At 36.1% G+C, this 17,325-nt stretch overlaps 1 protein-coding gene across 2 annotated transcripts in view; it reads left to right on the plus strand.

The window, feature by feature from the left end:
- Nucleotides 1-1,771: 1,771 nt before the first annotated feature.
- The window catches only part of LOC125242551 (PDZ and LIM domain protein 2-like), an 81,370-nt gene continuing 65,816 nt past the window's right edge, over nt 1,772-17,325 (plus strand). For both annotated transcript variants that reach the window (XM_048151309.1, XM_048151310.1), the window contains exon 1: nt 1,772-1,901. The gene's annotated coding sequence lies outside the window, so the exon portion shown is untranslated. The remainder of the gene's footprint in view (nt 1,902-17,325) is intronic.

Genomic DNA, 17,325 nt, shown 5'->3' on the forward strand with positions numbered 1-17,325 from the left:
GAAAAACATGTAGGTAAGTATAAATGGTACCTACATAAAAAACACGAAATTAAAATAATTAGAGGTTTTGTTTATTTCCCACGCAAATATTTCGATCCAATCGCATCCAATTAAAGTCCGAAATATTTCACGAAACTATAAATAACATTCATTCAGAGCAAATGTGGGTTAACTACAAAGTTACTACAAAGTAACAGAATTCCGCAAACCGGCATAACACGTGCAATTGAAACTAGCTTTGTACGATTTATTTTAAAACCAACCATATGGAATGGGGAATGCAATATCTCTCATCTCACGCACACACGGGTTTATTTAGTCAGCAATCCGAAACTTTTAGGGGCTAGTTGAAGCTCTGCGCTGCAATCATCTGGCCCCTCTTTAAACGCACGTGATATACACCTACAAAATGCGGGTGCAGCGTTTTTTCACGACACACGAGCGAGTTTCGACCTAAACGTACTACCATAAAGTTTATTAATTGTTTGGTTTTATCTCTAGCGCTGAAAAATAGGGTGACCATGCGGCGTCAAACATTGCGTAGACTGTATTAAAGGGGCGGAGGGTATAAATTAGTGTATCGAAAATGCGAAGCATCGGGCGACCCCAACGCGCATCGCGCAGACGCGGAAGCAACGTCACTGTAGCGCTAATCTGGGGCCTACCCTGTGTCCCGATTGCGTATCGCTATAATGTCAATGTCGCTAAAACTGCATAAGAAGATTAAAAGTTATATTTGTCAAGAACATAATTATTGTGCAAATGTTTTCATAAGTCATAATTTCTCAGAAGTTTGACGTTCATGATAAAGCCTCAACACTCTGTGCTACCAAATGATGGATTAGCTAGCCATATTTTTTCGGTGAGTGATAGGGTCGAATGGAGGAAGAGAGGGGAGGGCTTTTCCCAGCAGTGGGACATTAATGCAGGCTAATAAAAAGGTAAGATTTTTTTATTATAAGATTTTTGAACTACCCCCTTACAATAAAAATAGAATATCGAACAATCTAATAATTTAGATTGTTATTTTATTGTAACCGAACAATAGCGAACCAAAGGTGTAATTAACAATAAACTTTTGGTTCTTGTTTTAGAAATATAAGTGTAGTTCTTGAGTTGTATAATAGTTATTTGTTATACAAGGGGGCAAAGTTGTATTTTAACGCCGAGTGTGGAATTGAAAAACGAGCAAGCGAAAGGATTCTATAGTTGAACCACGAGCGAAGCGAGTGGTTCGAGAATAGAATCCTGAACTTGCGAGTTTTTTAACACACGAGAAGTAAAATACATTTGCACCCGAGTGTAACACAAAACTTTTCCCCTCACTATAGCGAGGAAACTACAACGCAAAAAATGCGTTTATCACTGCTTCCAGTAGTTCCACAGGTGGTAAATCATCTTTATTACTAGATTCACCTACTTTTATCAATTTTAAAGCAGTTATTTTGACTTTATTCAAGGTCAAATTACTTTACCCACTAGTGGATAAAACGCGTTTTTACCCGCTGGTATTAAAGGACAAAACACGTGTTTCCGAGCTAGTGAGGGGAAAAATATATGTGTTGAATACTACTTTTTTTTCTTCAATTTTGTGGCTAAACCGTTTGTGAGCCTGACGCGTATTTTACTTTTATACTATAATTCGGCATCTCAGTAGCTAGATTTAATACAGTATCCCGCTATCAGAATTCGTGGTAGCCCCCGCAAACGCTGCTAGCTTCAGTCCGCTCCGAGTTTGTTTATGTATTGAAAGACAACAGATTGGTACAGCCGCCGGCTCCAGGCGCGTATGTAAGATGTTCCGATTTCATGTGCGTTTAGTTACGGTGTAATTATAACTGAATTGTGTTGTGACTCAGTGCTGTGTTGACGTTTTGGACTGTGTGATTGCGTGCATTCAGGTGAGGGTTGCTTTTTTTATTCAAATGCGTTGCTCACTGCGGGATAAGCTGCACTTTGATTTTTGCGTCCCGACCGGCTTTTATTTCATGTTTTGTTGTGTTTTGAGCAATTCTTATTAGGAATCAAGTGTGCATTGTTTTGGGGAATTAGGAAAAAACGACGGGCAATTGTTTCATCTGAAGTCAGCGCGTTTAATGCACCTAGTTTTAATTAAATAGGTACAATTGTTATTTGTGAAGAAATGTCATGTGTGAAAACCGTAGAATGATATTGGGAGACACAGGGTAGATAAATTTTACGGTATTTTATTAGTACAACTGTGAAGGTCTACATTTAATTTAATGTACCCTAATAAACTTTAATGTATCTACTTAGAGGGCTTTCTAGAGTGAATGTTATCGTTCAATTTTATCTCATTCATATTTTAATGGCAGTCTGTTTCAAATAAAATACATTTTTAGATTTTGCTACATCCGGCGTTCTAATAAAAAATCTGATTTAGGAATCATATTTTGTGAATTGGATGTCGCTAAAGTAATGTAATGAAAGTGCATAGCGAAGTTATTAATGAAGTCAAAAATAATTTCTCCATGCGATTTAGCAGCTCACTGTACATTCAGCATCAAAACACGCCCTTTTATGGGACATATCTCTACATGTATTATAATTATGTTTTCCCCTCACTAGCTCGGAAACACGTGTTTTGTCCTTTAATACCAGCGGGTAAAAACGCATTTTATCCACTAGTGGGTAAAGTAATTTGACCTTGAATAAAGTCAAATTAACTGCTTTAAAATTGATAAAAGTAGGGGAATCTCGTAATTAAGATGATTTACCACCTGTGGAACTACTGGAAGCAGTGATAAAAGCATTTTTTTGCGTTGTAGTTTCCTCGCTATAGTGAGGGGAAAAGTTTTGTGTTACACTCGGGTGCAAATGTATTTTACTTCTCGTGTGTTAAAAAACTCGCAAGTTCGGGCGGATTCTATTCTCGAACCACTCGCTTTGCTCGTGGTTCAACTATAGAATCCTTTCACTAGCTCGTTTTTCAATTCCACACTCGGCGTTAAAATACAACTTTGCCCCCTTGTATAACAAATAACTATTACCTATCTTAGAATAATTAAATTGTCCGTTATTTATTCCGAAAACTGTAGCGTTTACTCTCTATGTGAGGGTGGCAGATTCTTTCATTTGATGTTAGAGTCATACTTAGATAAATTGCAATTTGCAATTGTTATTTTAAACGTCAAAATTTCACGAGATTTTGTCGTTTACTTAACCCATGCACAGATGAGGATATTCAGACAAAATCGCTGTGTGTAATCGCTGTAATTAATAATGTACAGTCAACCAATCTGAATCCCAAAAAAATCTTTCAAAAGGGCTTATTTCCACCCAAAATAAGCACTTTTGAAATAACACTCCTCATATATCGGAGAGAACGAGGAGAGAATTTATAAATCAGTCATCAGACCTGTCGTCATGTATGGATCAGTGTTGGGCCCTAAAGGTGACGGATGAAAAGAGATTGCATGTAGCAGAGATGAGAATGTTAAAGATGGATGTGTGGCGTGACAAGAATGGATAAGATAAAGAATGAGTATATCAGAGGAAGCCTGAAAGTAGCACCGATAGTAGAAAAAGTAAGAGCGAATGGATTAGCATGGTATGCACATGTATCACACGTAATACGGAGGGATGAAAGGCATGTGACGAGAAAGATATTACGATGAATGTGGAAGGTAGTGGAAGTAACGGGAGAGGAAAACCGAAGAAGAGGTGGATGGACTGTGTGAGACATATGGAACTAAAACAAGTTAATGATGAGATGACGAGTGATAGAGATGTATCGAAGAGAAAGACATGCTGCGCCGACCCCAAGTGACTGGGATAAGGGCAAGAGAATGATGATATATCGGAGAGGACGCGTGCCGAGGTGTCCGCAAAAACATTTAGAACCACATCTTTGCAGCCAATGAGGAGTAATATATTATTGCAGGGACTGTACATGTAACCTTACTCTGCCCGTCATTTGCAGCACGTGTAGAACCTTTCCCAAACTAACTAAGTACGGGACGTTTATTAACTAAAAGGGGAACACAAACAATTAGTTCCGTCGTGTTAGCTCTTTGGCGGGCTTATTCATATTTGGGGTAAAGATAGATGGGTGTTCTTGGTTACCTAAAAAAGGTATGACGCTGTAGTAGGTTTTGCATATTTTTGGCAAACATTGTACTTACTCAAAAATCAATAGGATAAATAAATAAATATTGGGGGACATCTTACACAGATACGAGTATACCTAGCCCCAAATTCATCATGGTTTGTTCTATATCTACTAGGCAACATATATGAATAAATAAATAAGAAAAAAATATATTTATAAACTTTAACTTTTATCATCAGTAGCAATTAAAGCTAAGCATTCGTTTTAAAGTAGTACCTACTAAATGTACCTACCTAAAATACTTATACTAGGGTGGAGCGAAAAAACCCTTTTCTGGGATTAGCAAACCTAATAGTTATCAATCAATGACCCTTAGTCTATGAAGCCTTTGTGCAAAATTTCAGCTTTTTAAATCAACATCTTCAGCCTCCGCATTAGGTTTGAAATTTTGAAAATCTCATACAAACCTGAAAATTCAACTATCAGATAAAAAATGTTATTCGGCAGTATTATGTACATTGCGAAAATAGCGTTAAAAATCGCCAATTTCCAGTATTTTAGCGGCTATTTTGGCCAATGTACTGAAACTAGGCAAACTTTGGCGATTTTTGACGCTATTTTCGTAACTTTTGGTAGTTTCTTATAATGATTATGTATCAATAACATATACTAAACATAATACTGCCGAATTTTTTTTGTCTGAAAATTTCAAACCAAATGCGGAGGATGAAGATGTTGATTTAAAAAGCTGAAATTTTGCACAAAGGCTTCGTAGAATAAGGGTCATTGATTGATAACTATTAGGTTTGCTAATTCCAGAAAAGTGTTTTTTCGCTCCACCCTAATACGTACCTGCTGGATAAGAAAAATAATTCGTCCCTTTTTTGGAACGAAATATTAAGTTGTAAGATATATCAGTATTAACCCATGCTGACCCCTGAAGATATTACAAGTACCTACTGAGGTATGTTTGTTCGCGATAGGTCCGCTATCCAAAGAATTTACTCTTCACAGAGTAGGTACCTATAACTGTGGAGATTGGAATGGAATGGGGTGATATGAATATCAAAGTGAAACGAATAGAATGACTAATAAGTAGGTACAATAGTAAACTTAAATATTATACCTACTCGTATCTGTATAGGGTAATTCAGGATCAAGGGGCCGATTTTTGAGTCTCACGGCGTTCGAATTCAGAAAATTGTCACTGAAAATAATAGACAATTCACCGTTTTCAACCGGTATTTTAGTGACAATGAGACTCAAAAATCGGCCCCCAGGACGTAAGCAGGATCAAACGATTATGAAATTAACGTTAAGTTTATTGTTTATCGCAAAAAAAAGTTTCGACATTCATGGTCACCCTACAATTAGTTACCCTTCTTTAAATACCGATACTTACTATTTATTTTACCCGTGGCAATTATTAAAAAAAAATACATACGGCGAACAATCCGTTAACATTTATCGAGTGTGTACTTAGGCTTAGTACTGCTCATGTGTCACGTATCTATAATATCAATGGGCATTTTCGCGAAAAAAGATTCAAAAACGTTTTTTTTTCTAAAGTAGGTAAATCTAATGTTTTTCCTACGCAGAATGACAAGCCCTTTCGATCCTAGTAGGTAAAAAAAAGCGTCCCAAATGTAATTTTTCTACTTCGTTACCATTTTTCAACCACTTTGTACAGCGGTTACAAAGCGGAAAGTATGCAAAATAATAGAACATTTTGGGACCATTTTTTTGTCTTTTGTTTTTTGTCCTAGATCAAAAGGGCTCGTGATTCTGAGTAGGAAAAACATAAAGTTACCTACCTTAGAAAAAATATTTTTTGTGATTGTTCTCGCGAAAATGCCCCAACCCGAATAGGTATCTAATAGGTAGATATGTATTCGTTCCCATTATTTTAGAATATCGGCGCACCGTGTAAAATAATAATCTTCTAGAAAGATCTTCGTAATTTCTTAGGTACTTATTCAATATAGCTTGTAGGGTGCAATCTGGCTGATAAATACACATAATTATACATACGTAAGTTAGGTTCTTTAGTTACCATCAAAAAAAGTGAAAAAGATATCATTCATTGCTCATGTTAAATTTACTTCCGATACGATGATCTGTTGCGTAGAGATCAAAAAAACATATTTTCTCAAACAAATTGCTGTCTGTGTAGCTTCCGCTGTCATACCTAAAATACCTATTCACTGTTAGAGTTAATGGTCAATTAAAACAGTCTAATTTATAATAATTATGATTGATGCCTCGGCCCTGAGTTTTATTTTGGACGGGTTTGCATCAGTTTTTTTTTTACCTTCACTAAGAGTAAAATTGAATAAACACTGGATTATGTATCTCTCATTCCTATCTTTTTATACGACGTCTGAGACAAATAAACCTATGGCCCACCTAATAGTAAGCAATGGACGTCTGCAGTCTGCACTGCAACTTCAATCGTGTTATATGCGCGTTACTAAACTAGTAATACTAATCCTTATTAAGCTTTGAGCTCTGGCAATCTTTCTCGCAAGTGTAGGTAGGAAAACTATTCATACAATAGGCTACTTGACCCTTTTTCAAAGTATGTCTTATATTATTAATTACTGTCTAATTAAACGAAAAAAAATAGTACCATATTTTATTACGACTTAAAAAGCCGCAAAAAAATTATTTAAAGTTTACTTTTACGTGATCAGGCAAAAACAACATCAGCCATATTAATCTGATAGAATATCTATGACATGACGTCAGTATATTTAGAAAAAAATATTTCACATTGTCACACCCGTCAACGACTATGAATTTTAATACAATAGAGGTTGCTTCTATGGAGATCAGATTACTACCTCTAATTTCCATAGTTGATCTGAATTATGTGACGTCACTCCATTGGCCAACACCGTTTTCGGAGTCCATAATTAAAAAAAAACATACACACATCTTTAATTAAAAATACGCAATCATCACGCACTTTTAATGCCCGCAAGCTATAAATATTGATTTCTTAAGTCAAATACTACAGAAAACAATAACTTGATGTGCTAAATTCGATACGAGTCTAGTAGCCTATTATTATGTATATGGGTAGGCGGCATGGTAGGAGTCTGTTAGAAAAGAAAAGAGTTTTGAAGTGTATGGGGTCCAATACATTCCACGGCTCTTCTCTTTCCGAACCGAACTGACTAAATATATCTGAAAAAATAACATTAAACCGAAGTTAGTACTTAGTACGAAGTTTCAGTGGAAGTTCTAATAAGAATTGTTCGAAAACCGGCAAAAGCTTAATGTTTCCGGCCATGTGTTTCGATAAAACAAGAAACTTATTGACCCGAACGAAATACCTAATTGAACTAATGATAACAAACAATATACCTACTCTTAAATGACATATCAAGGACTTATAAATGTATCTATATTATCATTTTGCACAGATGCACTTCTAAAATAAAAGAAGCTATGCAGATCCGAATCTAAACCGGACAAGCAAACGTCAAATTATGAATGCTAAAAGACATAATGTCCTTATTTATCTACATTGGAAATTTTAAATGTCGTAAGGGACAAACCTCTACTTTTCAGGAGAGCCAATGGGAGAGTTCAGGAGGAGAGGCCTGTCCAACATTAATGCTAGCGGCGGCCGTTGGATTGGAACTAGTTTGAAACCATACAATTTAGTATGAAACGGCGACAAAATGAGGGCAGCACCAGTCGTGCGCATAGCGAATAGCCGACATAGGGCGATAACAAATAAAACACACTTCAGTACAGAGTTCACATTACCAGCTCAAATTACAGATAGAAGACGCATTCCAATTTTAAACATTATTTGATAGAATGGGTAGTCTCATCCCATCGTAATTCCTATCTCGCTCACACCAATATAAAATTACGAGCAATACAACGAGAGCAACTCCACTCCTCGTATACGGGAAATACGTAGACACTTGAAATGAGCTGAGATGAGAATGTGAACTACGTATTGAATTGGATTAAGATTTATTTGTTTTGTTTTCTCAGAATGCTGGATGTTTTAGTTCAGACGACATAGCTAAGGTGACGATCGTTTGCGATACGACAACTAAACGCTATGTCTCTCTATCGCTCTTCCAAATAAATATGAGATTGATAGTTGCATTTCGTTCCCTACGCAGCCTTGTCAACTGGCACATTGACAATGCTACAGAAAAGAGACTACGGTTACGATAGTACTCTTTATTATACTGTGCTACGGTCGCGCTGCTGTAAAAACGCCCATAAACCATACCCAAATCAATATACCCATTTATACTTAAAATAATTCTGGGACATGATTTAAGTTATTAGCGAACTCTTTAGGACACCCAGCTTGAAACAAGGACAGGTCCCGGCACATAGGGATGTATGGCAAACCCTAGTGTACGCGTACTCCCGTATAAAAGAAAATAAAAAACGGCCAAGTCCGAGTCAGACTCGCCCACCGAGGGTTCTGTACAAAAATTCAATAGTTGAATCATCAAATGTTATTCTAACTCTACAGACTTAACTTAATTCCCCAAGACTCAATTTCCCACAAACAAGTAATATTTAATATATAAGTTTATTATTAAACAACGTCCACATGTCAATTGGACTTAATTTTTTTTTACATTTTCCTTCAAAAATAGTACATTACATCAGAGGCCGGGAAAATGAGGATTTCCGGCCAAGTGGGTATATACGGCCGAGCGAGCGTGTGAGCGAGGCCGGGAATCCGTTTTCACGCCGAGGCATGTATAGTGCTTTTCTCAAACATACAATGAAATAAAAAAAAATGCTCTAAAGGACAATATTTTATAAAAAAAAGTTACTTTGCAGGCCTAGGCCTAAAAAATAATATGAAATCCCTTTACAGTCCTCTCGAGTTGTTGCGCCCAAAAAGCGATACTTCCCAGCCCATTTTCAGGAACGTAAAGACAATATTTCATTGCATGTTTGAGAAAACGTATTTTTTCCACAACAAAAAAAAAGTAAAAAGTACATTTGATATGTACAGTTTGAGCTCTTTCTAACGATACCCCAATTTACCTGGTCACTTAACATTTACAGTTTGGCCCCTTTCATTTTGGCCATTATCTATGATTAATATTAAATAATACTTTCAATTTGTAAAGGTTTACGATTTTCATAAATATTCCAAATTTCAAAGCGATAGCATAAGCAGTTCTCGAGATATTTAGTAATGTGACAGACAGACAGACAGACAGACAGACAGACAGACAGACAGACGGACAGAGCGGCACCATAAGGGCTCCTTATGTAGCTTTTTGGTACGGAACTCTAAAAACATCGCAATTGAGAAAGAAACTTCTACACTGTATGCTGTTACTAATCGGTTTGTACACTCATAAAGGTTCTCCTGAACAATAACCTCACAGTTTACGATGGGTATCAAATGAACTATAAATTGCAGAATGACGTAAATGTATCTAACAATGAACGACTGTTCGTTCATCGACCTGATAGACTCTAATATTCACTAATTTGCTCATTTTTGGCACACGACTGAGGTTTTGCCAGTAGACAAGCTGCCATAAAAATTTAATTAGAAATCGACTGCTAAAATGTTGGTGTCTATTTCTTGAATGTCATAATCAACACAATAATACATGCGAGGCACCTACACTGAGGTACAGAGTTAAGTTAGTGACGATCCTTTCACATGAAGTTCGCAGAGGGGTTACTTATCTTTGCAGCTTACTGCACATCAAGTTACAACTTTTACCATTTGATAACAAATCTGAAGTTGAATTCCTGACTCCTCAAAGAGCGTAAAGCAAAGCTTCTCGGCTTTTGAGGGTTATACATTTGTACGGCATTCGTTTCAATCGGATATTCCTAACCTTATTATGAAGCATGGATTCCTAGTAGGTATTAGTCATTAGATTTACGGAGAATGGAACTAATGCAAGTTTCCTAGAAACAGGTATTAATCTTAGTTTTGTGAACGGGACTTAACTAACCTCCGACGTTTCAAAGACGTTGTCTTCGTGATTAGATAGTTAACAACTTTGCTATACGCGATTAAGTCTTGTTTACAATATTAAATGTGAAAAATCGTGAAAGTTTTAAATCAGTGTTTAGTTGAGAGTAAATTCGAGGTTAATAATTACAACCTCTCATTTGGTAAAAAAGTAGAGAGGATTCGGTTGGGGAAGCCGAAGAGATGCTCTACAACTCAAATTAATTTGGCATGGACTCCCAAATCTATATTAAAAGTAGAGAAAACAAGGTGAAGCCTTTGCCCAGCAGTATTAGGCTACACAAAAAGAAGTATTCATAAATTACGTTAAACGTTTTAATTATGTATTACCTCCTGGTATCCTGAATAATGACTATGTCAGGAGCACCTTAAAGCGGCGAGCATGTGTGAGGAATGTTATGAGAGTGAAAGAAGCGAAAACGGTATGTGTGGATCGTAGCAAGTGGAAAGTCGTGGTATCTGCCTACTTCTCCGGGAAACAGGCGTTGTATGTAACATTGTGGAAACAAATACAAAACGCAATGTGGGTTTTATCTACCACAGATTCCGATTACCACCACACATCGTGCTTAGGCAGATGGCATTACGCCCCATCCCAACTCTGTTGCTTCCCATCGTTAAATTTCTCGTGGCAAAATGACAAAAAAAGTCTCTATTCAAGTGCCTACATAAGTGCTCTATTGATAGAGGGCATCACTGATAGAAAAGTCGATCGATAACTAAGTTAAGTTTCTTCGTCTGCTTCAGGGCACTTATTCGGCACCTATTGTATTCATTTTCTTTTCAGCTGGTAATAGACAAAAAGCAATTTGAACCTTACGCGTTCTTGTGGAAGACATGATCTATTACCTAAAACTCTCTCGCGTTTTGTGCAGAATTTTTGATTATGATTGAATTTAAATCGAATAAAAATCATTAACATATTGAATCAAAACAGTGCGACATATAGTCTAGTATACAGGAACCTTTGGTAAAGCGATCAATAAAAGTATCTTTCCTGAACCCTAAAAATTTACGTTTCGCTCTTCAATATTTGTTACACATATTTCAATACTTAGTGTGTCGTGGTTAGGTCTTTATCATTTCTTTCATGAAATTATCAAATACTTAAGATTAAAGACAAACCTGACTTGAGATTATCAAATAAGTAATATTTATGGTATGGGCGTGATAATGACACATACAATTTCAGGCTTATGAGCTCGGCAGGCTTATAAGAGGCATCGAGGTTGCAAGCAAAATCTAGATAAAGACTCAATATGAAGTCCAGCAGTATAATACGAAAGACAATAATAATATTCAGTCAATCTAACCGACCAAGTTTAAACTAATCCGCCACTAGTTAAAGGACTATAATTCTGCGTGACCTAGATCCGTTCCAATATCCGCAGAGCCAAGCAAACGCTCCATTTCCCCGCATTATCTCTAAGCTTCATGGAAATCATTTCAATATGCAAAAGATTTGCGATAAACGGGTCCGGTTGATAGCTTTACGATCCGTCGACGACCGGACCTTATCGCTTCCAACCCTTTTCACTGCCACTCATTTAAAGCGTACGCACTCCACTTATCTATTACGGATTTACGGACAGTCGACGCCGACAGATTTTCGACATTTTTGGTGACAAAAATTCGAACAGCGACAATCTGGAAGACTTAGAGCACTTATTATGCTCTTGTTACAACAAAGTACACTATCACTTTTTATCTGCTTTGAAATAAAAAACAATCCATACTTAATATTATAAATGGGAAAGTGTGTGTGTGTGTGTACTGCATTCGTTGGGTATGGAACTGCTAATGAATCCGTCAATCAGTGTGTGTGTGAATTGAGTGAGCACCTTCCGAAAATAAAAAAAATATGCTGATCATTTAGTAAAAGTTCTAAAACAATTGTAAAACGAATCTCTGAATTTGTAAAAAGATAAATCAAAAGATACAGCCATTAACATGTGCTCACTCAGTTCATTTTCTCACTCTCACTTAGTTCACTAGGAAGCAAGTAGCCTATATGTGTATACATATACATATTCAACGTTTATAAACAAAAGGCAACTGTTGTATGCGTACAATATTAATATTAAGACGGCCGGTCTGGCTCAGTCGATAGTGACCCTGCCTGCTAAGCCGCGGTCCTGGGTTCGAATCCCGGTAAGGGCATTTATTTGTGTGATGAGCACAGACATTTGTTCCTGAGTCATGGGTGTTTTCTATGTATGTATGTATTTATCTATTTAAGTATGTATATCGTCGCTTAGCACCCATAGTACAAGCTTTGCTTAGTTTGGGGCTAAGTTGATCTGTGTAAGGTGTCCCCACTATTTATTTATTTATTTTATTTATTTAATTATGCTATATACTTTGGCTGGGCTATTATAAGAGATAGGAAGGTATTACTCTAATGCCAAGAGGTAGGTTAATTTGGATTTGAAAAAGGTGTCTTTTTAGTCTAATTTTAAAAGTATTAAGATGGTTATTCTTTGTTTCTTACCAATTATCATTCATGTCCTTTTTAATGCATGAATGTCGATATGGTTATTATCCTGACGTCGATAAAAATTACACAATACACATCATCACTAGGCCAAGAACATAACCTAAAAACAGTTTGCAGATGGAGAATTAATATGGTATTAGTACTATTAGTTTAATATAAACTATTATCAAAATTGAACGAAACTCCCCAATCCCAATATGACAATGGGAAGGTGGGGAAAATCAGGAGCAGACATAGTGTGGTCACCCTACTTGATACATTTGTATGACAAAAGTTATGTCTGAATATCTTTAAAACCAGACAACGAATATAAAATATTAGATGGTGGATATTTAGTAAAAATTTTTCCTAAATGTTGAAGTACTTTCGAGTGTCTTAGGTGCTACAAATCGTAAGATATTTACATTTTTAACTTTCTCAAAACGTGTGGACTGAGTGAGCTTACAAAAATTTATTATAAAAAAACCTGACACGTTAGTGGTTTGTTTTGTATTTTACTATTTCATTTTACTTTATATAATAGAAATCTTATGTTTTTCATCAAAATTCGTTTTCAAAAGTGTGAGTTGGCATAAGAAACTATTTGTAAAAAATTTAATACGTCACTAGGTGATCTAATATTTATAGAGGTAGTTGGCCTATATAAATGTTAGTATATAAATATTATAAAATGAATATATTCACTGTTTTCGTTGGTAGTTTGTGAGAACTGAGTGAGCACATGTTAATGGCTGTATCTTTTGATTTATCTTTTTACAAATTCAGAGATTCGTTTTACAATTGTTTTAGAACTTTTACTAAATGATCGGCATATTTTTTTTTATTTTCGGAAGGTGCTCACTCAATCCACACACACACCGTCAACCAACGTATTGACATTGTCATTTTCTATTACACGGTTACGTCCGATTTTACCCGAACCGAAGACCGAAGGTTTTTCTAAATGCTCTCGATCTATAATATAATCCATACTAATATTATAAATGAGAAAGTGTTTGTGTCTGTTTGTTTGTCCGTCTTTCACGGCAAAACGGAGAGAGAATTGACGTGATTTTTTGTGATAGTATAGAAGGGAAGGAGAGTGACATTAGGTTTTTGTCTCTTATTAAATTACAGTTATATGGAATATTACATACAATCACGCCTGTATCCCATAAAGGGGTAGGCAGAGCACATGAACTACTCAAGTTTCAGTGCCATGGAATATTACGCGTCGGTAATTTAGGAACGTTGCAGGAAAACTGAACGAAATTAATACTGCCTACCCAGTCGAAGTGATAATCTTCGCTACGTAACGATCGAAACGCAGTCTGTCTCTGTCGCACCACTACAGAAGAGCGATAGGGAGAGCTAGCTACGATACGCTTACGAAGCGTAAGCGATTGTGACGTTCTTGGTTAGGTATATTTTCAGAAAAGTCCGTAATTTTGTGCATAAACATACTGAATGATTGAAATATATGTGACACGCTATAAATTAATAAACGATCTTTTATATTCTGCAATAAAAATATTGTTTACTTTTTTCTTTTCATTTAAAAATTAAATTCCTCCTATCGCGTACCAATTCTAAATTAACTATGCTTTACAGTCGAGTTCATAAACATGTGTAAATGTTTTCATCTCATTGCAACGAATTAAGATGAAGAAATTGTACACATATTTTTGATCTCTACTGTACCAAGGGCAGTAATTTAGGAACATAGCAGGAAAACTGAACGAAATAATTACTGTAGTCCGAAATGTAGTTTCCTAGTCGTAATGCCAGTAGAATTAGCACTTCGTAAGTAGAAGGAGCAAGTAAGTTAGCAACGAGCTAATTAGGCAACTCATTCAGGGCATTGAACGAGATTCTTCGTTAAATTCCAAGCTATAATTTAAAGTTACATTTCAGTTTAGAAATTAGGTGTTTAAAAAATGTAAAGAAATAATATGTACATTTTCGTGTAGTTACAACATTTGTTGGTTAACCAACTAGATACTAAGCAAAGCGGATCTGTCACTGAGCGACCTGCGGGCCGATTTGTGAGTCTCACGCGTTCGAATTCAGAAAATTGTCACTGAAAATAATAGGCAAGTCACCGTTTTCAACCGGTATTTTAGTGACAGTGAGACTCAAAAATCGGCCCCGTGTTTTTATTTTGTTCATGTAATCTTTTCATTTACCCTCAACTAGCTATTTGAGGGTTGATTTTGTATACTTAGGTACATTTACGCCAACACAAATTATTATAGTAGATTGAACTCTTTTTCACCTTATCGAGACAATTTTAGGAAATCGAAACTTAGTTATAATTAGTATTATAAAAAATAATATCGTAAATTATAAAAAAAAAACTTGTTTTTAGTTCGATATAAATTATTGATTTGGTGCTAATTGGTGTAAGCTTTCTTTGCAAAAACTCACCGTACTATAGATATATTATTAAAAACAGAGCAAATATTCAGCCATCATAATTTTCACAAATATTTCACATCATGAAAGTATTTAAGGCCCCAACAAATGGGTACGAGGGTCGTATTGTTACACGGTCAACTACAGATAAGTGAAAATAAGGGCATATAGCCCTCATAAGTTTTACTATACTCGTAACCCTTTGAACGCTATTGTCGTTTATTTGTGACTCACTCACGAAAGGGTTAAAGGAAATGGGCAGTTTTCGTTTTCGAAGACTTTGTTTATTTATTTATTTATTTAATCTTTATTGTACACAAAGAAAAGGACTTATAGTACAAAAGGCGGACTTAATGCCAGACAGCATTCTCTACCAGTCAACCTTTAGGCAAACAGAGATATTGTGGGCGGTGCTAATAACAAAATATTACATACAATAGAAATAACATAATAAATTTACATAAACTTACATAAATATATATACATATATACACACAAAAATACATATATAAACAACTAGGAATCCTTCATTCTACTAGCAAAGAAAGAACGTACAGATTTCTTAAAAGCGAACTTGTTTGGAGCATTTTTGATATGTAGGGGAAGTCCGTTCCAAAGGCGCGCCACATGCACGCGAAAAGAGTTAGACATAAAGCCAGTGTGATGCGGTGGAATGGATAAGGTCATATTGCCAGAGGAGCGAAGACGGCGCTCGCGAGAGACACCGTAATACTGAAATAGGGACTTGAGGTATTCAGGAGCATGTGGATCATTAAGCACAGAATATAAAGAGCAAAGCATGCGAACACTGCGTCGTTGTCGAATGGGAAGCCAGCCAAGCTGAGAACGATATGAAGAGATATGATCATATTTGCGAAGGCAGAAAATGAAGCGTATGCAGTTATTGAGAAGGCGATCCAGCTTACTTAGAAGTTCTTCAGAGATGTCCGGGTAACATACATCACCATAATCGATTATGGGCAGAATAAGAGTGTTTATTAACAGAATTTTGGTCTTAATCGGCAAGAAGTTCTTGAGCTTATTGAGAGAATGAAGAGAGTTCATAACTTTCCGACTAATCTCGCTAACCTGCGCCCTCCAGCTCATCGTACTATCCAGTAAAATACCAAGGTCTTTAACGCTATGACTAAAAGGTATTGGTGTACCATTAAAGTTTACGGGTGTAATAGCATTAAAATCCAGTCTAACAAGCTGCCGAGAACTACCAATGACAATAGCTTGGCACTTAGAAGGGTTTACAAAAAGACCGTACTTCTCAGACCACTGTTGGATGTGTAAGAGATCCAGGTTAAGCTTGCTGATAGTGCACGAAAGTTCAGTAACATCACAGTGGTCGTAAAGTTGCAAGTCGTCGGCATACAAGTGGTGAGAACAGCGGAGGCCAGGTGTGATAAAGAAGCTTTGTCGGCAGATTTGAATCCGGCTATTACGATGAATTTTGCAATTGGAAGTTGTGAATGAATGATTGGCGAAATGATGACTGATGACCATTATTACTTAATTCAGTGGGGTGACTACACAAGTTCACATTACGGGTCAATGAAATACAAAATACTATTATAAAATTAATCCACATAGATTACGAACAATTATACTACTTTTGTTTTAGTTTAGGTGCTTACGGATTATAAGCTCGAAACGTGAAAACGTTTCTGATGTTCTAACTTTTACAATATTAAAGCACTGATTTAAACTTTCACGATTATTACACATATTTTTTTTTTTTAATTATTAAACGTTGGAAGTCACTTTAATATGTAGTTATACGCGATTAAGTCCCGGTGTTTTAAAATAAAAAAAATAATTAATATTAAAGCAGATTATAATAACTTGGCGAGGCGGAAACATATTATTCTTTCTACCTATAATTTCCAATTTAAAATCACATTTGCATTAACATTATCTTAACAACTCCGTCTCCTACGTTTCGTTCGTTCGTTTTATTACCAAAAAGTTATATCATCCACTAAATGTTGAAGGAAATGTAGAAAAGTAAGTTGAAGTATAATAATTTAACATATATAGGTACGGTGGTACGGTGGTTTACCACTTTTCGGCTCTATTTGAAATACATAAGGTCGAAAAGTGGTAAACCACTTTTTTGGCTGACTGTACATATTACATCTGAGAATATTTATACCCAATCAAGTTTCAAAGTTACCAAAAATATTTGTTTTGTGACGTTTTCTTACGCCGTGGCTTGCGTGGGCGACGGCGATGCGACGCATACGACATACGACATCAAACCTTATCGATATGGAAGTAGACGATGCGATGAGACGCGACGGCGACGGTCGCGCGACGCGCGACCGTCGCCCACGCAAGACACGGCGTTACACAACACAA

This window comes from Leguminivora glycinivorella, chromosome 3, assembly GCF_023078275.1.
Source record: "Leguminivora glycinivorella isolate SPB_JAAS2020 chromosome 3, LegGlyc_1.1, whole genome shotgun sequence".
NCBI lineage: Eukaryota > Metazoa > Arthropoda > Insecta > Lepidoptera > Tortricidae > Leguminivora > Leguminivora glycinivorella.